Consider the following 25,499-nt stretch of genomic DNA (forward strand, 5'->3'; position numbering starts at 1 on the left):
GACAGTTGTTGAGCAGTGTTTCTAAAAGGTGAGAGGGAAGAGACCCAGGGCATAAGTCTCACTGGTCTCTTAGCCAGGTAGCAAGATACGATAGTAATTGTGATAATAGTGTCATTAACAGTGAGCAGCAACAGTAACAGTAGTAGCAATTATGTAATAGCCTTGTCTTTTCAAGTTCTTGAAATATGACAGGAACTGTTTTTTTTATCTTGTATAATATTTCTATCATCTTTTTTATGTAATTAAATTTATTAGAGTAAGATTGATTAAGCCAGGAACTTGTTATCTGATTTAATTCTCACAACTTGATGAAGTAGGAACTGTTACTAATCTCATTTTACCAATGTGGACATTTGTAACAATACTGTGCTTTCTGACAGCAAAGGCAGTTGGCTTTTTCTGGTACCTTTACTTACTTGATCCTTATAACAGCCCCTAGAAGCTGCAGAGCAGGGGTTAAACTGTTCTTCAGATGATGAAACTCTGGTTCTTGAGGGTTCAGTGATTTGAAGTGTCAGAGCTAGGGCTAGAACCATGGGTCTTCAGTCTCTAACGTGGTAACCATGGTAGCAGTGGTAACTCCTACCCCAGGTCACAGGGGAAAGCCAGCATCAATACTTGAAAAGCCCCATACCATGTGCCATTGATCCAGATCAGGCTGCCCAGGGCTCGCAGGACCAGAGCCCTTCTTGGCTTTTGCTGGGGAGGGAGGCGCCTTGGAAGGGGAGCAGCCCTTGGTCTCCTGTGCTGATTGGTGGTGGTGCATGTCTCTGATTCATAAGAAATGGAAGACATTAAATATTATTTGGTAAAAATAGTTTGGCAGACACAGCCTTTTCAAACATGAGACCCATGAAGGAGAAGTTCTAGAAGAGGCCTTGGGAGCTAGAGTGTTACACTGGGCTGGTCTTCAAGGGTTTCATGGAACCACATGGGTTGAGTTCTCCCTAGAGCAGGTTTTGAATAGGTCCTGAGTCTATAACGAGGATGAATGGCAGAGAGAAGGGGTCTTGGCTATGCTGTCTGTGCCAAGGTTGCTCTTTGAAGGCAGGGACCATGTTCTCCACCTATGAGATTAGCACCCAGCACGGGACACTAAGTAGACACTTGGTATTTATTGATGCAGCAGTGTTTAAAGGACTCATGGAGTTAAGTAGGTATTTCAGGTCTTGGAAAACTTTTTGTTGGGAAGGAGATCAGGGTATGGGGGAGACCAGGCTAAGTGAAAGAAGCGAAGCAGCCAGGAACTGTGCCTGTCAAGGCTGGTGACTGGACCCCAGGCCTCTTGGATGTAGTCACTTGCTGTCACAGCACACAAAGCAGGGACTTGCCCTCTGGCTTCTTCACCTTATAGCCTCATGTTCTGCATCTTGGTGAAGGGCCGTCTGTTTATTCATTGGATGAGGCTGCCTCCCCCCATGGTCAGGAATGTGATTTGGCTCTAGGGCCCTGGTAGAAATAGCCGATTCTAGCTTCATGTTCCTCATTTTTACCTTTGGAACTTTGCAGGGCCATCCTTTGTAGGTGCCATTTCCCTTGTGGGTGCTCACCCGCAAATGAAGGCAGTGAGCTCTTGAGAAAGACATTTCTGAGTGTGGTCCCCAGTGCTTTGGACCACAGCAGGTCGTAGGGGCAGGACTAGCTACATCATTTGCAGGGCCCAGTGTAAAATGAAAGTATAGGGCCACTTGTTCAAAAAGCCAGAAATAAAAGGTATTAAAGTGTAAAACTTTTTCTTTTTTTCTATATTCTTTCTCTCTACTTGTTACGGTGTTTTTATTTGCTATTTAATGTCATTCTGAGTAAAAAAAAAAATAGAAAATTTAAATGATTAGCATAAATCTTATGGTTCATCTCTATGTTGTGTAATATAAAGTTTTAAAATCAAATATCAGGGCATTGACCTCATAGACTGAATCACCACCACCTTGCCCCACTCTGAGACACCACAGGGCTAGAGTGCCAGTGCTCAGGCCCCCATGGACAGGAGTGAGGAGCAGAGAGGTTGGGTGGGACAGGGACCTCCAGGAGGCTGGGAGTGGGTAAAGAACCTGTCTGAGTAGACAGGGGGTGGGACTCAGTGTGAGCCAAAGCTTCAAGGCTCCTTCAGAAGGGTTACCCTTCTAGAGATAATGCTAAATATCTAGAGTGTGTTTTGTATTCAGCAAACCTATTTTTCAGTCTGACATTAAAGGGGGAGAGAGGAGGAGTTGGGGAATGAAGGCCGAACCAGGGGTGACAGAATGTCCACATGGGGACCCCAGCTGGCTGTAGATATTAAGTGTAGAAAGCCCTTTGGGAACACCTATGAATACGGCCCAGGAAGCCACTTTCTTGAGGTTTAATTATGCCTGCAGCCAATGGACAGTCTCTAGGCCACTCTAGGAAGAAGTCTGCCCTGTCTGCCACATTTTCCTCCCAGACAAATGGTGAACTTTATGTTAGTGAAATTTGTCTTATAGAGTGCCAACCTGTTGATTCATTTATTTGTCATCTTCCTCATTGAAGCGTTTCTGGAAACAGCTGTCCCCGAGACTTTATTTCAAGCCAGAGAGCAACAGTTTTGCAAAGAATTTCTGGGAAACAAGAAGCTTATATCGATTTAAAAGGGAGATTCTGAAACCTCTGGTTGCAAGTTAAGAAAAGGTTCTCCCAGCTTGGCAAGTTTTGGCATAAACCCACACTTTTCGTTTCATTTCCTGGTTGTTTTATCAAGGGTGAAAAACTCGCTCATGGATTGAAATGTTAGGTTCTGTGCAAAAGGAACAACAGTGGTGTTGTGTAGAAAGCTGAAGGAGGGATTAAGAGCCACGTTTTGTTCCATGGTCTCAAAACCATCCCAGGAAAAGAGCTGGGAAAACCTCCTTAAGAAACTGGTTGCAAGATTTTTCTCAAGAGACAAGACAGGGGGTGGGGGTTGGGGAGAGGTATTTCCCCTGATTGGCAGTGCGGTGTATGTGAGGAGGGCGGGTGTAGGTTTCTTGTGCACTCAGGGCACTCTTTCCATTCTCTTTTTATTTGCGGGAGTAAATTCTGGGCTTCTTAAATTGAAGACTTTGGAAGGAGGAGCTTATTTAAGAAAGCACTTCACAGTGTGGCCCGTTTGGTGATTTAATGAAGTGCCTGTTCCAGTTTTCTGCCTCTTCAGCCTGGGTTTGAAGCATAAGACAGCAGCATCTCAGTAAACTGGCATGGTGTCTTAAGTAAATATTGGCAGAGGGAAAAACACGGAGGAATATGGTTTTATTTGTCTGCTGTTTTTAAATGGCTGTCAAAACATTTACGTTTCGATTTTCTGAAATAAGAAGTGTTTGGGTTAATGTTTTATTGTTTACGGAGTGCCTCATAAACATTATCTGGTTAGAGGCTCATAATTATTGCATTTTTTAGTGCAGAAATATGGGCTTGGAGTGATAAAGTGACTTCCTAAAGCCACATGCTGTATTAGTTCAGCTTTTTCAGGGTTCAGAGAAGAGGGTGCACATGTCGTCTCAGACCAGAACTTCTCAGACCTTTCGACCACAGCCCTGATGACAGAAGAGGGTGAAGGCCAAGTCACCTAGGAGACTGGACGGTAGAAGACGGCCTCAAAATGTTGGTCTGTCTAAGAATTCATGTAGACTTTACCTTCAGTTTAACTTATTATAAATTCCCCTCCCATATCTTCTGTTAAGATCAGTACTTTGGCAGGATGCATCATGTTTGTTGATGGCTTTGTGTTTTCTTAAACAGAAACAAATGCCCCTGGAGGCGACATTCCCCCGCTCAGTCTTCAGTGACAGGGAAGTGTGGGGAGACCACTCGTTGGCCTCCTAGTTTCTCTGGGCCCTGTGTCTCCAAAGGGGGAATGTACAGGCCTCAGGGAGACAACATCAGATTCTCAGGTTGTCTTTTGCCTGGAATGCATTATGCACCTCTTTCTTGCATCCAGCCTACTCACATTCACCTGAATGCTGGCCTGGCAGCAGGATTGGTTTTTCTGGAAGCCCAAAGCACAGCCAGGTGACTTTATCATGTAGAAAAATGGACAGAGATTGTGTATGCGGTGGTACGTGTAAGGGGCAGTGGGTAGGCGCATGGGCTCCTGATTCCTAGCTTCTAATTCCAGCTCCGCCACTTACAGCTCCCTGACCTTGATAGGTTACTTACTCCCTTGAAGCCTCACTGTCTCACCAGTAAAATGGAGAAAAATGTGAGAATCAACATCAATTAGTTGATAGAAAGGGTTTAGTAAGTACCTGGCACATAGTAAATGCCCAAAATATGTGAGCTTCTCTTCCACATCCACACAACTGTGAGATGGAGTGGAGGTGAGAATTCTGAATCCTAATATCATTCAGCTGCTGTCGCAGAAGTCTGGTGCTCTTGAACTGGGGTTGTCTGGGTTGGGAGCATGCAAATTGTAGGACTACTCAGAAATTGGTTTGGATTCATAAAAACTACATAACCATTATAGTTATTAAAAGGATGTCCTTGAAGTATTTGCTCTTAAGTGGCTGAGGAAAAATGTCTGCGTGCGTGTGTGTGTGTGTGTGCGTGCGTGCATGTGTGCATGTGTATGCAAGGGGATGGATGATAGAGCACATGGAGCAAAATATTAACAATGAGTGAGTCTGGGTGAGGGGTATATGGAGGTTCTCTGTACTATTGCAACTTTCCTGTAAGTTTGAAATGATTTTTAAATAAAAAGTTAACTTAAAAACAACACAATTTAACCTTGTGCATCAAGGGCATGCTGTCCCAAGGCCATGGGTACCTTGTCCGAGCTGCTGGGACCTGGAGACCAAGAGCCCTGGGTAATGAGGTGTGTAAATGGCTCATGGTTTGCTTCTTTCCTGGGCATTTAAAGGGCTGCACAGATGTCCGCTTCTTAATCTGGGTGGCCACCTGGTTATTGGCTCTGACTGCTGAAGGACAGACTTATTGTCTGGCGTTGCCTGGGCCACAAATGTCAACAGTGATAATCTTCGCGGTGCTCTGTACTAGTTGAAAACACATAAACTTCTTTTAGAGGCAGGTAATTTTATTGTCCTCATTTTAGAGATTGAGCAGTCGAGGCCTGGAGTAGGAAGGGGGTTAAAAGATCTTACCAAGGCTGGAGAGAGCATCATTGGGGGAGCTGGGACTTGAACCTGAGTCTTCTAGGCTCCAAATTTGTATGCTGTTTGTGCAATGTGGTATGAGGTATCTTCTGGCTCTCGTTGCTACCCACTCTGTTTTGAATTCTCCTTTGGGGTCTATTCCCTGAACCTGGTCCTCTGAAACTTTCCTGGTGACCCTGAGACAGAGCCCCCTTGGACCTCCCTCAGAAAGCCCCCACAGGGTAGGAGAGTGATGGGTGGGGTAAATGGCCTCTATGCTGGGTAGTGGGTGGTTCCTGATACTCTGGGGGAGTGAACCCCTCAAGTTACCCGCTAGATGTCAGCTGACCACAGCTTAGGGGCTGATGAGCCTCCTAAGCCTGCTTAGAGCCAGGCTGTCTCTTTCAGGTTCTGCCAGAAGAGCACTTCCAACGTCATGGCCAGTGTTCTCAGGCTTTCTCAGGGGCTTTTCCTGCCAAGGCAGCGCCCTCACCCTCTTGAGGTCTGACAGCTTGGAGTTAGCATGCAGTCTCTTCCAGGGGTGCCGGCTTCCTCCTGTGCTTCTCTGCAACTCTCTGCAGTACAGGGAGGGTGGGCAGTGGGCTTGGGGGAAATTGGGGGCAGTGGGCCCATTTCATCTCCGTACCTAGGCTCCTGGCTGTATCGCCTCCTGTGTTCTCTCCCCGTGGGTAAAATGGGAGTTGAAACCGACTCTTTCCTAGGAGGAGTGAAACCAGAGCAATGTTTTAGGTTAATGCACTAACCTCTGAAATAATCATATCCTCTCTATTTGCAAACTCAGTGGTTTGTGCGTGTCCATAGATGGCATCAGCTGACCACCTTAAGGAGTGGAGAACTCCTTATTGGGGGAGCAATTTAATCAGAAGTTATTGTTCTAGGATTCATCCATTTAGTTACCAGACTCTGCTGAAGCATCTAATATGTGCCAGTCTCCATACTGTGTGCTGTGGAGAGAAATAGAAGTCACCATCTCTGCCTTCCAGCAGTGCCCAGTCCAGGAGAGAGGGACACTAGACAGTTTCCGTATGGGAGACTGGGGCTGAGGGCCTGAGGAGGGGGCCGTAGGGAGCTTCAGAGGGTGAGTGTGAGGAAAGCCAGGCATCCATGGAGCAGAGGAGGAGAGGCAAGAGGAGGAAATGTAAAGGAGCTGGGGGTGGGGTCAGGGGCAGAGGTGTGTACATACCTGTCTGAGTCTGGAAGAGGGTGGTACTAAGTTGAAGAGTAGAGAATGGTCCTTGATAGCATCCTTCACGAATAGCTGGGCTTTCAGGAGAGAGGTGTTATCAGAATATTGTCCTAGGGGTACCCCCAACTCCTGTGTCTGTGGGGTGGTGCCACATGGGAGTGATATAATATGAATTCTGGAGTCTGAGTGTCTGCTTGAAATCTTGGCTCTGCTGCTAGCTCGGGCAGGTCACTTAAACCTGTCTATATCTTTGGATATTTCTTCATCTGTTAAATGGGGAACAGTGCCTGCCAAATCATGCATGCTGTATAAGAATGATTCTCATTGACCCCACTAGGAAGGAAGCCCCTTTTCTGTGGCAAAATGTGGCACAGTCAGCAAAGGAGCCGTGGTTCGTGCTCTTTGGGGAAACCTCCAGAGATCAAGCTAGCCAAAGCGAGAACTGTGCTTTCCTGTTCACACTGGTCTCTAAAGGAAGCTGGGCCCTAAATGGTTGGTGCTAACTTTCAAAGAAATGAGTCCTCACCTTCAAAGCCCTGTGTGGCTGTGTCCAACCAGAGAGAAAATGCATAGGTTTCTTATGATGGACAGATTTTCCAAATGGGCTGTTTGGGTTTACTCCCCATCTCCCTGCCCCTAGTGAGAGGGTACCCAGGTGTTAGTTTGCACTACCTGGCAGGGCATCTAGCTCTTTTATCGGAGGCGGTAACCTTGGTATCTGTATTAGAGCACTTAGTGCGGGGGCGGTGAGAGTAGACCTGAAGTAGAAGCAGTGTTCTAGAGTGCTCAGTCATAGAATGTAGGGGGTGAGTCTATGGACACGAAGTGAAAATGTCTTGGAGCTTCAGCTTCCCTAACTGTACAGTAATGACAATGCTACTTTCCTCTTTCATGTTACTTGTGAATTAAATGTGACAGCATATTTAAAGCTCCTAACATGCTATTTGGCACACAGTATGTGCTCAAGAATTGTAAGCCCTTTCAGTTACAAGAGGACATTTGTCAGAATTGATTGGATGTCAGTAGTGTACGACTCTCTCTAATGCCCACACCATTATCCAGGGTAGATCCTGGAGAGCCAGGCTCCTTGGCGGGCCTCTGGTTTCCTCCATAGAGGTTGGGAATGCTCTGCTCTCTCCTCTACACAGATGATGCTGTCAGTCCCACTGGTTGGTGACCTCTGAATGGGGCTCTGCCTGCCTTGGAGGAGGTTGGCAGTTCCACATCTCAGAACCCCATGACCACTCAGAGGTCCTTCTGCAGCTAGAGGATGGGCTGGGGAGGGGGCAGGTTGTTCTGAGTGGTTGACATTGATAACCAGGACCAGAAAGCAGGCTGCAATTAATTGAGAAACGAGAATGCTTCCTCTGTGTGGGAGAATTAATGTGTCCTGGCAGACAGCAGTGATGATGATGAGTTAAGTCATAGAGGTGTTTGGTGTTGCAGTCCTCCCTGAGCTGGTCCTGGGGGAGATGGGGCAGGGGCAAGATGGTGATTCAGTGCCATTAACAGCTTGCCAGCTCCCTGGGTATCGTGTCAGGTGCAGGTCTGGTGCTCAGCCAAATTGGTGTAGGTTAGTTGATTTGACATTTGGCATGGCCCTCTCGACACCGGCAGACATACAAGAAAGGGTTGATTGGAGTTGGGAGTAAATTGGGGTTTATAAGCTGAAGAGGTGAGGAGGGACACAAAGTTGGTGGTCAGGGTCCAAGGGGGGAGAAATGGTTCCTTTCCCTGCCCTTGAAAATGTTTGGAAAGATTTTTTTTTTCTCAACATATTTTGACCTGGAGATTAAAAGAAACAGACTGATGAATGCTGTGAAGCTAAATATCTATAATCACTGTACCCATTAATGCATTTCTAAATGGTACCTGAAATTACATCCATTTACCGAGGCTTTGAATAATTATATTTCTTTAGCCCTGATGTATAGGCGGGAGCTGGAGAGAGCTCATTCGGCCTCTGCTTCTACTTTTGCTCAGCCCTTCTCACCTGAAAATGCGTGGACGTGTTTGTGTGTTTGGCACCAGATGGTTTCTAAAACTCAGAGGGGATATTAACCCTTTGGAGGATAGGAAAGTAACTGGCTTCCTATTTTGTGTATAGATAGATATTGAAATTAGAATCCAAAGCACACCCTTTTTATTTCCAACATTCCATTTGTCCAAGGATCCCAGTGATTTTAGGTGTAATAATCACTTTATGCAGTGATCTTGCTGGGCCTTTCAACAGAGGGAACCTGGTTGGTGCTGATTGCCTTTTTGAGTTAGTGGAAAGGTTTGAGAATTCATTTTTTTTCTTTAAGGTCTGTGTTGAATTTTGCTTGGTTTTGGGGTATAGCAAGCTGAGCACTGGGGCAGAGGGACTGTCATACCGAGAAGCCAGTTGCTTTTGTAGAGGCCTTATTCTTTTTACAAATGTTTGTGTAGTGCTCAGCATGTGCACCATTCTAAGGGTTTAGTAGGCACGGGCTCATTTAATCCTTATCAGGCCTATGAGGTAGGTCCTATTATGATCCTTATTTTACAGATGAGGAAGAGGAGGTTATGGAACTTGCTGCACCAGGGTTCGTGGCAGGGATCAACCCCAGTAGGATCCTCACAGCCCCTTTGTGTCCTGCTTGACCTGTGTCTACCCTGATCTGTGGTGGGCTGTGTTGCAGAGGCTGGCTCTGATTTGTTTCAGGGAGACATTCAAGTTTTATACAAGTCATGTAAGAGGCAGTGGCCATGGAGAGGGCGATGAAGGCATGGGCTGGACCTGTTGGTCTAAGACTCCCTGGGAGCAAACCCTGTGAGGCCTTCTGTTGAGTCAGTTCCTGGACAGAGTCCTGTTAGGACTATGTCACTACCCTGCACCCAGCATGCACACATCCAATTATGGAGAAGCCCCCTGGACTTGACACTGGACCCTGAGGGAAGTGCAATATGGGCTGAGCCTGGAGATGGCCGTACCCTGTGCTCAGAAACTGGCAGAAGCAGTCCCGCCCAAAGTGGAAAGACTGTTTTGAAAATAAACTCCTCTTCATAGTGAAAAGGTTAGGCCTTTTTGAGGAGGGTTGGCAGGAAAAACTCATTCTGATGAGTTTTTGGGTTATTGTGTCCTTGTACCTAGGCATTCTTGGTGGAGGAGTGAGGTGAAGCAGGAGAAGGTGGCTGGTCCTTTCTGTCCCCACATGTGCCTCAGAGATATTGCGAGGGGTGTGGTGATGGGAGCAACGGCCACCTGGGGAAAGAGCAGAAACGTCCTTTGCTCAGATGCAGAGCCTTAGGGCAGTAGGTCCTAATAAATCCACAACCCACTCATGCTCCTGTGATGTGAGAAAGAGGCCTGGTAGCTGGGGCTGGAACCCATAGGCAGAGAGCCAAGAGGCTGAACTTTTAAGTTATGTTAAGCATTTAGTGGCCCAGGGGACTTTGTCCTTACTGAGGACCTTAAATCTTTTTTTTTTTTTAATTTTTATGAGTTTATTTGAGCCAAAACTAACGACATATGCCAGGGTCTCAAACACTCAAGAGAATAACAGTTTTACAGTTTCTTTTATGCATTTGAAATTAAAGAGGGAATGTAAGGAAGATTGCATGAATGTGGGAGAAAGCAAGGCCAGGACTGTATTACAAGCTGGTTAAGATTATGTGCTCTCACACTTTAGAAGGAGGGGTCTGAAAGGGCATTTCAAAGATGTGTTAACCAAGATGCACAGAAACAATGGACAGGGCTTGCTTAAGGCAAAGATAAGTCTGTGACTACTCACCATGACCTGCCCAGTTAGGAATTAATGATCAGATCACCTTGTGAAGTCACTTTACATTGAACCTCTTTTTTAGTTCACAGTTATAAATCAATCCAAAGGAAGCATCGATAACTAACCTTTTGCTTGGAAGGATCTTAAGTTCTTAACCTCTTCCAGTAGGTTGATAAAATTCCCTTGGCTCTTCCATCCCCGCCCATTTGAAACCTTTCTGGAAAGCCCTGCCTGCCTATGTGTGTTATCAGGCGGAATAGGTGGAGGGACATATCCTGAGGTCCTCCTGTGGCTCTTGTCTGTGTTGAGCCCTTCTAGCTAGACTCAGCCTCACACACAGTTCAGCTGTTCCCATGCCAGACTTTAGATAGGGCAGCTATAGGATCGTGAGTGAGTGCACGCGTTTGCTAGCCTGACACTGTGGGTGAGTTATTTAACATCTAAATAAAATGGGGACAAACACTGGTATCTGCCCCATGGGTCTTCGCAGTGATTAAATGAGAATGATGGCATGTAAAGAAGCACTCAGTTCCTAGAACATAGGGTAGTTCAGTAAATTTTAGTATTTCTATTAACACCAGGTATTTTGTGTTCTCTGTAATGGCTCTGCTGCTCCAAATATATTTGGGAAATTCCTTGTCTTAAATCTTGCAGGGACTCTTGTCTTCTGGCATACCCTAGAAGGCACCTGTGCATACAGTCCATCTCAGATTCTGTTATGGACATAGCAAAAGAATATCTTGATGGGTTTCACTAAAGAGTTAAAAACATCCAACTCTACTTGCTGTACACTCACTGTAACCAAAACTGTTACAGCTTATAGGTTTAGGCAATAGTTGCAGCAAAGTTTGTGTCTGACCCAAGCCCTGGCTTGCTTCCCAGGGCAAGGGGAAAAGTAGCTCTGGTGAGAATGGTAAAATGGAGAGGGGAGGCGGGATTCAGTTTAGTGTTTCTGTATCCATTTTTGCCATGTACCTGGCACCATATTGGTTATCCTCGGGGGGATATCAGGGAGCCCAGGGAGCTGGCGAAGCAAGATGTCCACACAGCTTCAGGTGATAGGATGGTCAGGTGGTGCATGATTAGGTGTCAGGATAGATGCAGCATGAAGAGGATTGTCTAGGAGGAGACAATTCAGAGGCTAGAAGAGTGAGGGAAGACTTGGAGGTAGCTGGGATTGGGTGGGGACAAGAGGAAGAGTGGGTACCTCGGGCAGGGGACCAGCACTTATTATTCAGGGTCCCTTTATTTAGCAGACATTTACTTGGTACTTGGTGTGTGTCAAGTACCTGACCTGGGCACTGTGGATATTAAAACGAGTAAAGCAGAGGACAGAAAACAGCACTGAGAGGCAGAATGGCCCAGTGAGTCCCAGCCTTGCCACTTACTGGCTTGTGGATCCTTAGCAAATTGTGTGATTTGGAGCCTCAGTTTCCTCATCTGTAAAGTAGGGATAATAATAATTGTGGTGGAGACTAAATGAGTTCACATAAAGTACTCAGAACAGTCTTGAATATAGAAAGTACTCTTGTGTGTTGGCTGTCGTTATCACTAGAGTATTAGCTCCATTTTGTCTGCTATATTCACTGCTATATCGCTGGCTCCCAGAAGGTATCTGATACGTAATAGGCATTCAGTTAATGAATCGAAGTGCCATTGGTGTCCTCAAGGAGCCTGTGCTCTGGTGGGGACACAGACATGTCAGCAACTAGAGGACACTATGCAGATGATTTGATAAGGGAAGCATGGGAACTGGAGAGGTACAGAGGAGGAGTGTCCAGGGAAGGCTTTTCAGGTGTGAGGTGGGGGAGCCTGTACTGGACCTTGAAAAACAAGCAGAGATTTATTGAATGACAAAAGGGAGTTTGGATGTTCAGGGGAGAGGAGGCAGCACAGAGAGAGCCGTGTAAGCATGACGTGTTCAAGGACATTGAGAGAGGAAAGGGGCTGCAGAAAGGGCTGCTCAGAGAAGTTGGGGCTTGGTCCTGAGGGCGATGTGGATCCAGGGCTTAAGCAGGGGTGTTACTGGGCCCCCACTGTGGTTGTGGGAAGGAAAGTGGGATATGCAGGGTGTTGGTGGTCACTCTCCCAGACTCCAGCTCAGGCTACATGTCTTCAGGGGTGTGGCTGGAGGAAGCAGGTTGGAGCCTGCAAGGAATCCCACCCAGCAGGTGAGGGATTTGGTCTCCAGAGAGCAGAAGCAGGGTAACCCACACCACTGCCTGGCAGTACTCCTGCCTTAAAATAGAAGAGAAGGAGATAAAGAGTGGGGTGGTGTGAGTGTCCGAAGGGTGACCTACTTAAAACCTGACCCCCCGGAAGTGCAGGAGCCACCCTCACCCTCGCTCGAACGCCAGGGCGTTCTAAGGGACCACTGCCAGTCTATGGCCATGCTACCCTAACAAGCCCGATCCTGTCTGATCTCGGAAGCTATGCAGGGTCGGGCCTGGTTAGTACTTGGATGGGAGACCACCTAGGAAGACCAGGTGCTGTATGTGTAAAAAAAAGAATTGTAAGCTGACAAGGTCCTTGCAATCTGTGAGGTCATCCAAGGGTTGCCTCGCCTAAAATGTTATATGTATATATATATGAGGGACCACTGCCGAGGGCAGCCTTGCTGTCCTTACCTCATCCTTCCTCAGCTCTGGGCCGTGGACAGAAGTCCTGTCACAGGTGGCCTTGGCCCCCACCCACACCCCACTGACAGAGGAAGTCTGTGTTCTCAGTGCTTCCGGGGAAGGGCAGGGGGTCCGAGAGTGAGGGAAAGTAAGGGAGATATGCAGGATTCGAGTTAATGGAACCTATGTGTTTAGCAGCTCCAACTGAAGAAGACTGAGGAAAAACTCCACGTTCAGGTTTTGTTCCCCGTAGTGTATCGTAATTCCTCATGGACTTAATTATCTGACATGCAGTAACACTCTTGCACGCCCTTGTTTCTCCCACCTTCCAACTTCTTCAAATACCACCCAGAGAGAGGAGGAAAGAGGAAAAATGGTGAAGACTTTGACTTTTCTCTTAGGCCCACTGCCTTATTTTCCTTTGGTTTGCCCTGATTTCTCGGAGGCTTTTGAGACTTATTTCTATGGCTAACCGTTTATACGCAGAATCTGCCAAAGGTCCTTGCCCAGGATTTTTAAACTTTAACTGAGGTCGTAGGTCTGAAAGAAACTGTGAAAATGATGTTTGTAGGCATGTGAAGTGGAGCCATCTAAAACCATTGCGCCTGGTGGTGTTTTTCCTTGTCTGCCACCCACCGTCAGGAAGGTGCCCCAGGCTTGTTTCTCTAACCATGTCACCACCACTTACTCATTCAGTGCCTGCTATGTGCTCACTGTCTCTTCACACTGGCTCTGTGAGGTTGGTGTCGCCAGCAGGGAGACCCACCACAGATGACCCATAGGCACTGGTTGTTTCTGGTGGACTAATAGCACCTGAGGCCGCCTTTAAAATTGCCAGAACTTTTGCTGAGTGTGCAGAAGCGGGCCGCTGATACTGAGCTTGACAGGAGGGAGGAATGTGAACCCTCACTTTGCTCCTGTGATGGGCAGGTGGGAAAGGTCGACAGGGTTGGCAGGGCCCAGGTGATGGCCAGGAAGAGGGGTCAGGATCAGACTGAATATCACTTAGAGGCCTGGAGGACCTTCACAGTCACTGAGGTACTTTTCTGTGACCAACATTTTTCACATATTATTTGCTTTAATCCTCACAGCAGCCCTAAAAGGTATTACCTTCCCCACTTCATAGGTGAAGATGCAGAGGCCCAGGGAGGCTATAAGTCCAAAGTCACACAACTAGGAATGGTTGGTGTATTCTAATTCTAAGCCTGAGGGCTAGCTTTCACATCAGGTGGTACATGTGTTAATTCATTTAAACCTGGCAAGAACCCCATAGGTAGTATATCATGGCTCTCATTTATACATGTGGAACTGAGACTCAGACTCAAATGACTTATCCAGAGCCACACGGCAGAAGGTAGGGCCAGGGCTTGGACCCAGATCACCAAGCTGCCTCACTGAGCTTCCTGGCCAAGGAGTTCTCCTTTCACCTTAAAAAGCCAGGAGCAGTTTGCTCATGAGCCACCCAACCCTTCAGAAGTATGGGGAGGGAGTGAAGGGTGGTGAGTCCTGCTGGGAGAGGCTCCTGCTGGCCAGGTGAGAGCTTCCCCATCTCCCTTCTCACAGAAACAGTCACATGGCTTCCTGCCTGCAGCTCTATGGTGATGCAGCTTCCACACTTGTATGCCCAGGCTGGGGCTCAGTGAACCAAGTTCAGTTAGTCTTTTGGACTACCCCAGCGCTAGCTGCTGATAATATCCAGGACTACGTGGCATTAGGCACATTTCCAGGGAACTTGTAAACTCCTGCCGGCTCTACTTTGAAATGTATCCAGAAAAAGACCATTCTCACAACCTTCGCTGCTATGCCCGAGTCTGCCCTTAGGCCACTGTCATCTGCTGCCTGGACCACTGCAGTATCCTCCTAACTAGTCTCTGTGTTTCTCTCCTCCACCCTCAGTACAACAGCCAGAAATGGTTCTACAGTGGAAGTTGGATTGTGTCACTTGTCAGCTCAAACCACCTAAGGTCTCCCATCTCACACACAGCAGAATCTGGAGTCCTTACAGTGGCTTAAGAGACCCTATATCATCTATTCCCCGACCCATTACCTCTCCAGCCTCATTTCTTCCTGTTCTCCCTGCTGCTCTGCTCCAGCCATGTTGGCCTCCTTGCTATTCCTTAAATACATGAGGCACAAGCAGGCTTAGGGCCTTTGCACTGACTGTTTCCTTAAGGTTGCTAGTTATGTGCCCATTTGATGGGAAATTAAGGTTCAGAAGAGATGGAACCAAGGCTCTCACTGAGTCCAGAGCCTTAGGAATAACTGATAAAGGCTCTAGAGGGGAACTCAAAACCAGGACTGTTAGTAGATGAGTCACGGGGATAGTGTGGTATCAAGCAGTAGCACAGATGGTAAGACAGTTGTGCTCTATCAGGTGTGGCTTAGATAGTTTCGAGACGGCCTGTTGAATATGAATAGATATGTCTTTCTTTTTCTTATTATAAATTACCTGAGAACAGGGAAAAGATGTTTTTAATGAAGCCCCAGAGAGCTAGGGCTGAAGAAAGCCTAGCATCAACACTGCCCCACATAGGACCTATGCCACCTCAGGGTCACCAGGGACCATCCTAGATAATGGTCATCTGATTACACACAGCTCAGCCTGGCTCCAGGAGCAGCTTAGAGCAAACCTGACTCATCTTGGAGGCTTTGTGGTGGGGGAAGATAGTACATTGCTATGTGAATTGGGGCCTCCCTGTCTGGGGGGGAATAGTGCTGGCTGATTCAGTACCATAAGCTGTTAGGGAATGAATGCTTCTTGCTACTCAGCTCATGCTGGTGGCATTGACATTGCCGAGATAGGGCCAAAAGGGTACCTGCTTTCTTGATATTAGTTCGGTTAACTTGTTCATATAATCATGTATTCATTAGCATTTACTAGCTCCTACTCTGTAGCAGGTGGCACCATGCCAGGTTCTGGGGATACAAAGACAGGAAGTCTTCAAGGAATTAACAGTCCAGTGCAGGGAAAAAAGACAAACCAAAGATGATACTCAGGAGGTAGGGGCTGTGGGACAAGAAAACAGCGTGGGGGTGTAGCGTGGTGCCTAAGACCACAAAGCTTTGGGTTGACAAACTTGGGTTTGACTCTTATCCCAACCCCAACCACTTAACACCTTTGATGACAGGTAATTTCTTGGTCTGGGCTAAGTGCTTATATACTTTATCTCATTTATTCCTCAAATTAGCCTAGGGAGGAAAAATTTCCCCTCATTTTGTAGCTGAGGAAATTGAAACTTGGAGAGGATGAATAACTTGGGTCATTCAGTAAAGAAGTAGCAAGACTAGGATTCCAACCCAGGTCTGACTCCAGAGGTCCTGCACTTTCTCTCTCCAGCTCAGGAGAATGAGTTTGTCTGTCCTCCTGCATGGCTGGTGCCCTCTGGAATGCAGCTCTGGGAAAAAGGGGTTTATCGACCATGGACTTCATTGGAGTCAACAAGATTATGTGACTGCCCAGAATGCTAATTTTGTTTTAGGCTAGGCTGCATTAATGGAAGTATAGTGCTCATAACATGGGAGGTGATGGTACTGCTCTGCTTTGTGGAGATCATGGAGTACGGGGGCTCATTCTGGGATTACCCTTTTAAAAGGAATGTGGCCAGTTGAAGCCCTTCTGAAGAGTGAAATTTATGGGCACTGGAGACTTTGTCTTCTGAGGAACAGCTGAAGGAATTGGGCATGTCTCAAACGGGAAGAGGAGATCCACAGAGAAATGAGGGCTGGCTGCAGATATCTTAAGGGCTGTCACATAGAAGAGTTGTATTTTCTAGGAAATTTTGGCTCCATGTTGGGGAGTGTTTGAGAACTTGCTCCCCGGCATATGTTGTCAGTTTGGCTCATATAAACTCTTATGAAATTTTTTTTTAAAAACCAGTTTGGCTCCAGGTTTACAACAGAACCTTCTGAAATATCTTGGGAGTAGTGAGTTCACTGTCACCAGAGATAATCAGTGATGGATGGAAGCAGTGGAGAGCATGAAGTAAATGCCATCTGCCATTCTTCTGCCCAGGGTCCCTGACTGTGGCTCTGTCTCTGCTGCTCTGGATGTAGCTTCTGGGGAGGGAGGGTCCCAAGGGAAGGATTTAGATTGTGTCCTTCCCCAAGCCCAGATCTCTTCAACAGGCTCCACGAGTACATGTACCTCCAGGTGTAGTGGAGAGATCACAGGGTTAGAATCAGAATTAGATTTGAACACCCAGGTTTGAATCCTGGCTTAGCCCCTTATAGCTGTGTGACCTTGGATGACACATTTGCTTTCTCTGTACAAGGGGATCATAGTAATCCCTCCCCTGCTGAACTTCTGTAAGGTAGTTAAGTGAGAAAGCTCTTTGTCGAGGGTTCAAACAATGGTTATTAAACAGGCACAGTTCTGGCCACTGGGAGCGTAATCGACTTCAAGGACCCTGGCCTTTTATGCTGAACAGTGTCTGGGAAACTTCACCCTGTGGCAATCGAGGACTGGTTAGGGTGCGTGCTTTAGAGAACTGGCTTCAGGATTGTGCAGAGCCCTCTGCTATATTTTGTGATAAAGTGAGTTCCCCTCACTAGAGATAAGTAAGAGTCCTCTGCCCTCAAGGCCTGTTGAGTGGAGGAGGCAGGAGAGACTGGGACAGGTATCGAAAATGGAGGGAATCCGGAAAGCCTTCATGGAAGAAGTGACATTTGAGTAGAGTTTTGACAAAGACTTCATTATGCAAGGAAGAAAGTAAAGACCTGCAGAAGGCAGGAGTGTGTTGGGGATACAAATGACATGGAGAGAGAATCAGATGCTGAGGTGGGCTGGGAATTTCTGTACTGGGTGGGGTCTTGCTCCCCAGCTAGAAGACTCTTCCCTTAGTAGAGCTTGCAGCTCCTGGTGGTTGAAAGAGATTTGGGTTTACTGCAGTTTACTGGTGTTCTGTTCCTCTTAAGTAGGAAAGGCATGCTGTTCCTCTTAAATAGGAAAGGGAAGAGAGAGCAAAAGTTGTATTTACCCAAGGGGCTGGTTAGGCAGGTCTCTTCTCTGAGGCCAGAGTCTAGGCCAAGGTCAGCTGGGCTGGCTCCCAGTGGGTGGAAGCAGGCAGAGTCAGGCCCTGGCCAACCACCAGCTGGGGAGCTTTTGGTTGGGGTGACCCTGGTAGGAACTGAGGTTTTTCAAAGGCATTGCCCCTGAGAACAGTGGGCTGGAAAGATTACAGCCCCTACATTCTTTCTCAGGAGATTAGGGGCATGGGAGATTATGGGATACACAGGAGGCTGTAGGAGGCCTGTAAATTTCCCATTTGGGGCAATTAATTTGATGAATTTTAAAACAGCTCACCACTTCCCCTCCCCCTCCCTGGGCTAGGCAGTCTGACTGGCAGAGAATATGCCCAAGAGTGCCCTTCCTAGGGTCTGTACTGCCTGCTTGGGCTTCTCTGGGGGCAGGGGTTAGGCATGTCCTTTTCCTGCCTCTTCTCTGGTACAAAGAAGAGCACACAGTAGGTACTTTAGAGAGCCCTGCAGAGATGGTACTAATCTGATTAGAACCTTTCCCAGATGCTGTAAGCGGTGGGATGGGGTGGGGCTTGTAGTAGCAGTTCCAGTTTATAGATAGAGAAGCCGAGCCCTGGGGGTGGGGGTGAGGTAACCTGCCCAAGGTCACTCATGGGTAATAGCTGGGACTCCAGCCAGGTTTCTGCACTGCTGGGCCAGGGTGTCTCCTCCTTAGTTCTAGAATGCTCAAAGTGAAAGTGAAATAAATAGTGAGTACTTTTTCTGGTTTCTCTCCCCTGACTTCTTCCTTGCTCCAGCCAGGCATGGGACTCCCTGCTTTGGTGATTGTGTTTAAGGTATGACATGGTTCTGCTCCAGTCTCCCCGAGGCAGTGGTGCAGCATTCCTCCAGGGGCTCTGGAGGGGCTGCACTTTTCCTCCTGTTCACAACTGTCATGTGGCTCATCTCGGCTACCTCCGTTCTCAGTGGGATCTGGTCCCTGTGACTGGTAAAAGATTCCTGCATAATGCCTTTCTCTGGTGCCCACTGAAGCCCCTGCCCTCACCTGCTTATAGCTGAACTGGTGCAGCAGGTCCTGACTGGTTGTCCTGCCTTGGTCCTGTCCTCCTCCAGGGACCCAAAGACGCCATCCTAATGTGCTTCCTGACAGGGCCTCCCCTGTCAGGTGTTCCTGACTGGGGGCTTCCCTTCATCGGGTCTGTGTCCTGCCAGAGCACACTGTTCACCTGGTCCTGAACTCACCCCAGCACCATCGTGTTGCTCGTAGCACTCTGCCTTTGTTTTGGCAGTTCCCATCACCAGGAATGCCCACTTTCCATCCATACAACTCCTATGCGTCCATCCTGAAGATTCTGACATACCTCAGGAAGCCTTTGCTGATCACCCTTCACCAAGGCTTTGTGACACTCCTCCATTGGTGCTTTCCTCCATGTATTCAACAAATGTGTAATAAGAAGCTTTCATCAGCCCGACCGTGTTTATGAGTGCTGGGGAATGAAGCAGTGAACGAAATGAAGAGGTCTGTGTCCATGGAACTTACATCCTAGCATCCTCTCTTGCCATGTTTCACCTTAGTGTATACTAATGTTTTTCTGTCTCTCCCACATTAGCCTGTGAGTTCTCCTCATGTTTTATTCATTCATCTCTCTATCCCCAGCACTCAGCATGGTGTCTGGCAAAGAAAACCTTGAAAGTTCATGTTGAATGAATGAATGAATGAGTGAGCAGGCTTCCCACCTTCCTCTTCCCTCTAATCCGCCTTTAGGTTGTGGATGTTGAGCTGCGTGTGTATGGCACCTCCCCAGCTTCCCCTCCTCCTCCACCCCGCTCTCTTCCTCGTTGCACTCCTGGCACTGTATGTGCTGCTCACGTGACAGTTCTGCTTCATATTACACCTTTTTGTGCCTGCTTCTTTTCTCTTTCCCTCAGCTGGTTGTAAATTTCATCAAGGCAGGGTTCAGTTTTCTGGTTCAATTTTGTGCCCTTAAAATTTTTGTCCTTCCTCATATTCCATAAAATGAAGAGCAATATGTGAAGTGTGCATAAAGAAATAAAAATATAAGGACATACTGAGTACCTAGAAGTGGGTTGATTTATTCACAAATATCTGGTGGGCACCTGCTGTGTGTCAGCTCTGGGCCCGGTACTGGGCATTCTTAGATGGATGAGGCAGAGGCATCTACCTTGAGGAGCCCAGATGAAGAAACATACAGACAGAGCGAGGAGGTGACCGGCCTGCCGGCACCCAAGATACTTGCGTAGGACGCCCTGACCCTTTGTTTTGGTCAAAGACCATAGCACCAGAGAGTTAAGGAGGGTGTCAGACAGGCCTGGATTTTCATCCCATCTCTGTCTCTTGCTAGCTGTGTGACCTTGGACAAGTAAGTCAACTTTTCTGAGCTTCAGTTTCCACATCTGTGATAAGGGGCTCATAAGAACACCTACCTTCATTGAATGATTATTGAGTTCCTACTCTGTCTCAGACTTTGTTCTAGATTCTGGGAATAGGATAGTGAACGAAATGGACAAAGGTCTTTGTTGTCATGGAGCTGACATTTTAGTGGGAGGGAAAGGCAGCAATCAAAGTATAGAGGATTATAAGTGCTGTGGAGGAAAATAAATCAGGAAAGAGGCTTGAGGTGCTGGAGGAGTGGGCTGGGTCGGGGAATAGAATGGTTAGAGGAGGCCTCTCTGTGCAGATGACATTTGAGTAGAGATCTGATCAAGTGTATAGACATCTGGAGGAAGAACATTCCAGAAAGAGGGAATAGCAAGTACAGAAGCTGTGAGGCTGAACTGTCCCCGGCTTGTTGAAAGAATAGCAAGGAGGCCAGCATGGCTGGAGCTAAGGGAGTAGGAGCTGAGGTCAGAGAAATGCGTGTGTGTGGAGGGTGGTTTGGAGGCCTTTGAAGGGACTTTGGGTTTCACCCTGAGTGAGGTGGCAATTCTCGCTTGGAGGACTTCGAACAAAGGAGTGACATGATCCGTCTTTAGAAAAAGAATAATTCTGGTTGTTGTGCAGAAAATGGATAGATCATGTATATAGCATGCTTAGCACAGGGCTTGGCATAGAATAAGCCTTCATTAAAAAGTAGTTTTGATCTTGATAATATTATTAAAGATTGACCTGGGTACCTGCTGATCTTAGCCTGGGCCCTCATCCCATCTATCCTTTGCTCTCTTAGGAGCTGCAGTAGCCAGGATGCTTTCTCCCTCAGGAGGAAAATGTTGGGTCCTGGGCTTGGGAGTGAAGAGGGAGAAGGTGTCTGAATCTGTGGCTGTTTCTTTCCAGATCTTCTGTTGTGTAGTCATGGTGAGGCATGATGGTAGCAGTTGAGATGGTGGCAGTGGTGCAGGAGAGGAGGCAGGAGAAAAGTCTTGGCCTTCACAAACCTAACTGGAGGGGCTGGATTTGTACCCCCAGAGCCACTCCCCTCCTCCCAGGTCTCTACCATGGCCTCTCATCTCCCTGCCTCCACTCCCAGAATCTCAGGCCTTTATGGAAAGGTCTTGCATCCCTGATGTTGACCCTGATGCAGTTTACTCGCTCAATGTCATACAGAGATATCAGGGGCAGCAGTGCTGATCAGACTGCCTCTGCTTGATTCCTTTGGATAACAGGAAGAGCTCACTACCTGACAGGGTAGCCCCTCCTGCAACTGTTACATCTTCATTGTTAGAAAGTTCCATTTGAGGTTGAGTTGAAATCTCTTCTGCTCTGACTTACCCCTTTGCCTTGAGTTCTGAAATACAGGGAATCAGTTGTAGTTCCTCTTGCCCTCCTTCTATCCCTAACCCTCCTCTCCCCAGTTGGGGAAAAGCTTACTTGGTGTCCCAAGAAGTTGTATAGTTCATGCTCTGTTACTCGGAGTGATTGATGGGTTGGTGAGGTCAAGGAAAGCTTTGTAGAGTCAGAGGGCTGCCTAGTAGGGTAGATTTTAACAATGAGTTTGTTTGGGGACCCAGGGACTCAGGTAGCACAGGTTTCACATTCTCCTAGAACTAATAAATGGGTTTCTGAGCACCTCTAATTCTCCTTCATGCTCTGGTCTGGGGTTACTGATTAAACTTGGCCTTAGGACCTCTGCAGAGTGGAGTGGGAACAAGTCAGCACCTTGACTATGCTATTCACCCTGGACATCCTGTTTCTGAGCTCAGGGCACTGGGTGAGCCTGGTTCCTGGCCCCTGCCTCTGGAGCACCCTTCCCCTGAGTTGGGGTAGAGCCTGGGATACTGTGGCCCTGGCTGACCAGCCAGCCTCAGCTTGCTTCTGTCCCAGAGCTGGCTGGACTCACAGGCCTGTTTCTCCCCTGCAGGGTTTCTCATTTATGTAGGGAGTCTGAATGAACAGCACCTGGGCTCTGAGCCCTTGGCCAAACATACCAGATTCTTTGGGCACCAAGATTTTCTAAAGAAGCCTGGGGCCCTTCCAGGGCTGTTTATGCCCCATGCACATAGCTATTTGTGCTGAATTTTTATATATTCCCAAAAATACTTTCCCAGCATCCTGGGGGGAGGCCCGTCTCTCCCAGCCTGGCCGGCTCATTGGGAATCTTCTGGCAGACCTGCCCCACACTGCTGGCATATGGAGTGTCCTCCCACCACCGTCTGTCCTTCCTGGTGTCTTGGATGCTGAAGGGCCGAGGGTGGAGTGGGGCTTTTTGTTTTGTTTTTAAATAGGGACAGCGTGGGTAAACAGAGCTGCGTTTCTGGTGCCGTCAGGAGGGCCAGGACCCCACATTCCGGTTCCATGACGACAGCCTGTTTGGTTGCCGCTTGCTGGGCTGTGGGCAGCAGCAGTTTAGATGGAGACAATGGTGGCTCTGTTGAGATGCTGCTGCTGAGCTCCAGCAGAATGCATTTTAATTGAGCACTTTCCACCCTGAAACCTGTAGGGATCTGGTGGCCCACTCCTCCTCATTCCTTCATTTTCGCTTTGCAGCTCAAGAGCCAAGTTTTTGTAGCTCCTTTTTCCCCTCCAGTGTTAGCAGCCTCTTGGGGAAGGGGGATGGTTTTTCCAGCCTGGGGGTATTTTGCATTTGGCTGACTTGTCAAGAGGGACTGGAGGTGGCTGGGAGACTTACCTGTAACCTGGTCTGGATTGTCACTGCTCGGCAGGGAGCAGCAGGTGTTCCAGGGAGCTTGCCCGGGGTTCAGGAACACTGGCTCTGACTGATTGGTTTGAAACCTCAGTGGTAATGCTTCCCAGCTTAACCTCTCTGGGCCTCAGTTTCCATATCTGCAAAATGGGGATAAGAATGGAGTCTTAATTCGTAGGATTGTTGTTAGAATTAAATGAATTTAACATATATAATGTGCTAAAGATAATACCAGATACATAGTAAACACCCAATAGGATCATTTATCATTATATTATGTCATTTTAATATTAAGTCCTGATCATCGTCATCATCAGTTTTACATTTACCCCTTAAGAGCTTCATCTGAGACTATAAGAGGAACAGAGCAGTAGTTTTTCTACAATGCAAATTCCATCTTTTCACTCCTTGGCTTAGAAATCCTCAGTGAGTCCCCATTGATCTCTCTGCATAAAGAAGAAGAAATTTTTGTTTATTGAAGCCCTACTGTGTGCTAAGTACTGGGCACTTGGTGTACCTCTGCTCATTCAGATTAAATCCAAAGTCTAATCAAGCCTGATACATAAGACCCTTTGTCAGCTGGCCCTATCCTGCCCATCTCTTCTCCCCTACCCCTCAAAACCAACCAAACAAAAACATACCTCTACCTCAAATAACAACTTGTTCTTCTCTGATGTCTTATTGGCTTTCATATTCCACACTTTTGTGCATGGTCTGCTTTAAGCCAGGAATGCCCTTTGGATGGTGGCTGTGGCTCCAGGGAAGTAGACTGGCCCCGGGGAGAGTTTGGGGATTCTCTTACTCCCATCTCCTGTGAACCCAGCCTGCGTGAGGGGCCACTGGCTGGGGTGTCTATGAAGGTCTGGCTCCACCACTAACTGTGAGGCCCGAGACATACCCTAATAATAGCACTTGTCTCGTAGGTTTTTGTGAGGAGTTAATCCATATACAGCATTAGAACAATGTCTGACGTATTTTGAGTGTTCAACAGATGTTAGCTGTTCTTACTATTGCAATTCTTTGCAAAAGTCTGATGTAGCATTTTTCTGCTTGGAGTATTTCTCTTTCTAGGCTCAACACTGGACTGATTTTCTTTGCGGGGAACAAGAATTGAAGAGGTACAGTGGATCAGGAAGAGCTAAACGGTGGTTACTTGTCCCACCCAGCACTTTCTGTGGCTCTTGGTTGTTGCTATGAGTCAGGGCCTTTTCTGCCTCACTCCATTCTGTTCATGGCAGGACCTCTTGCTTCTCAACAACTGGCTGCACTTGTTGATGTGTCCTCATCTTGTGGTGATAGCCGGGTAACAGACACAGGGTAACCTCACAAGATATGAGGCCTGTGAAGACCCTGTGTACACAAACCTTGCTTATGGATGGACTTGACTGTCAATGAATGGGACACTTGGTATCCAAATGAAGACACATATTTATAAACCAGAAAGAATTGCTCTGACTTGAGATTAGTCGGGTATCCAATTTCTGCTCAAGAAGAGTGGAATATGTTTTTGTTTTTGTTTTTCCTTTCATTTCGATGACTTTTCAGGACCAAGTTCTTAAAGACTGAGTATCTTGCAAATACCTCTCTGAAAACACTGAAAATGGTGAAAGGCCATTTTCCCCTTAGAAAGCATAAGTGAGAAAAAAAGAGTGGAATATTTAATTTTAGGGAGCTCTGGTGGTGTATGGTTCATGCCACCGTGGGTCTCCGATTAGTGGATTCAATAGTCAGAAGAGCTGGGGCTTTATCCTGGTTTTGTCACCAACTGACTATGTGACCTGGAGCAAGTTGGACCTTAGATTCCATATCCGTAAAATGGCAATAACTATGTAGCTTCGCCTGCCAGAGCTCAAGAAGATGTGTTCTTGTGTATTCATACTTATTCATTCATTCAGCCAAACTTTGTTAGACCTACTATCCCAGAGCCTGGCATCTAAGGATACAATATGGTCTCTTCCCTCCTGGAGCCTAGAGATGGAGGCGAAGATCAGGCGAGTGTGTTAATGGATGGACATCATGAACGTGATAGTCTGGCAAGTGCTTTGCTAGAAGCACATAGAACGTACGTTGGTATTTAACTCTGGGAAGTCAGGGGAGGCTTCCCAGAAGAGGTAACAATTGAATGAGACAGAGATAAGAAAAGGAAGGAGCTCAAGTTAGAAATGTGCCAAAGGGTGAAGGTGGGGTCGTGGGCATGTGGGGAAGTGGCCACTCTGCGGATCAGGCTGGAGGTGGGCAGAGGGTTGGGGCTTTGCCCTCAAGGTGTGTGTATAGGGGGTGGAGGCAGAATGACTTGAGGCACTGGAGTGCAGAATCAGTTTGGTATTTTACAAATTTCATCTGGTGCCCCTGTGCAGGGAGACCTGGCCAATAGCAGGGAAACTTCTTAGAGCAAAGGTCCCCAACCCCTGGGCCACAGACCGGTATTGGTCTGTGGCCTGTTAGGAACTGGGCCGCACAGCAGGAGGTGAGCGGCGGGTAAGTGACCGAAGCTTCGTCTGTATTTGCAGCCGCTCCCCAGCACTAGCATCACTGCCTCAGCTGCACCTCAGATCATCAGGCATTAGACTCTCACAGGAGCACCAGTCTCTGGTGCCAAAAATGTCGGGGACTGCTGTGCTAGAGGACTCCTGTGAGATCTAAATGAGAGATGGTACAGGCCTGAACTGAGGCAGGAGTATGGGCATGGAAGAAGTCATGGGGCACATTTGCATGTGTACCTGTTCATGTGTGTGTATATGTATATGTTCTGGGAAAGGGTAAAACTCTGT

General features: G+C 47.4%; 1 protein-coding gene and 1 pseudogene across 8 annotated transcripts in view; both read left to right on the forward strand.

Annotated features, from left to right (window-relative positions):
• PLEKHA7 (pleckstrin homology domain containing A7) overlaps positions 1-25,499 on the forward strand; it is a 191,821-nt gene that overhangs the window by 3,640 nt on the left and 162,682 nt on the right. The window lies entirely within an intron of this gene.
• LOC120593646 (uncharacterized) lies at positions 12,415-12,532 on the forward strand (annotated as a pseudogene).

This window comes from Pteropus medius, unplaced genomic scaffold (genome assembly GCF_902729225.1).
Source record: "Pteropus medius unplaced genomic scaffold, Ma_sr-lr_union100, whole genome shotgun sequence".
Taxonomy (NCBI): Eukaryota; Metazoa; Chordata; class Mammalia; order Chiroptera; family Pteropodidae; genus Pteropus; species Pteropus medius.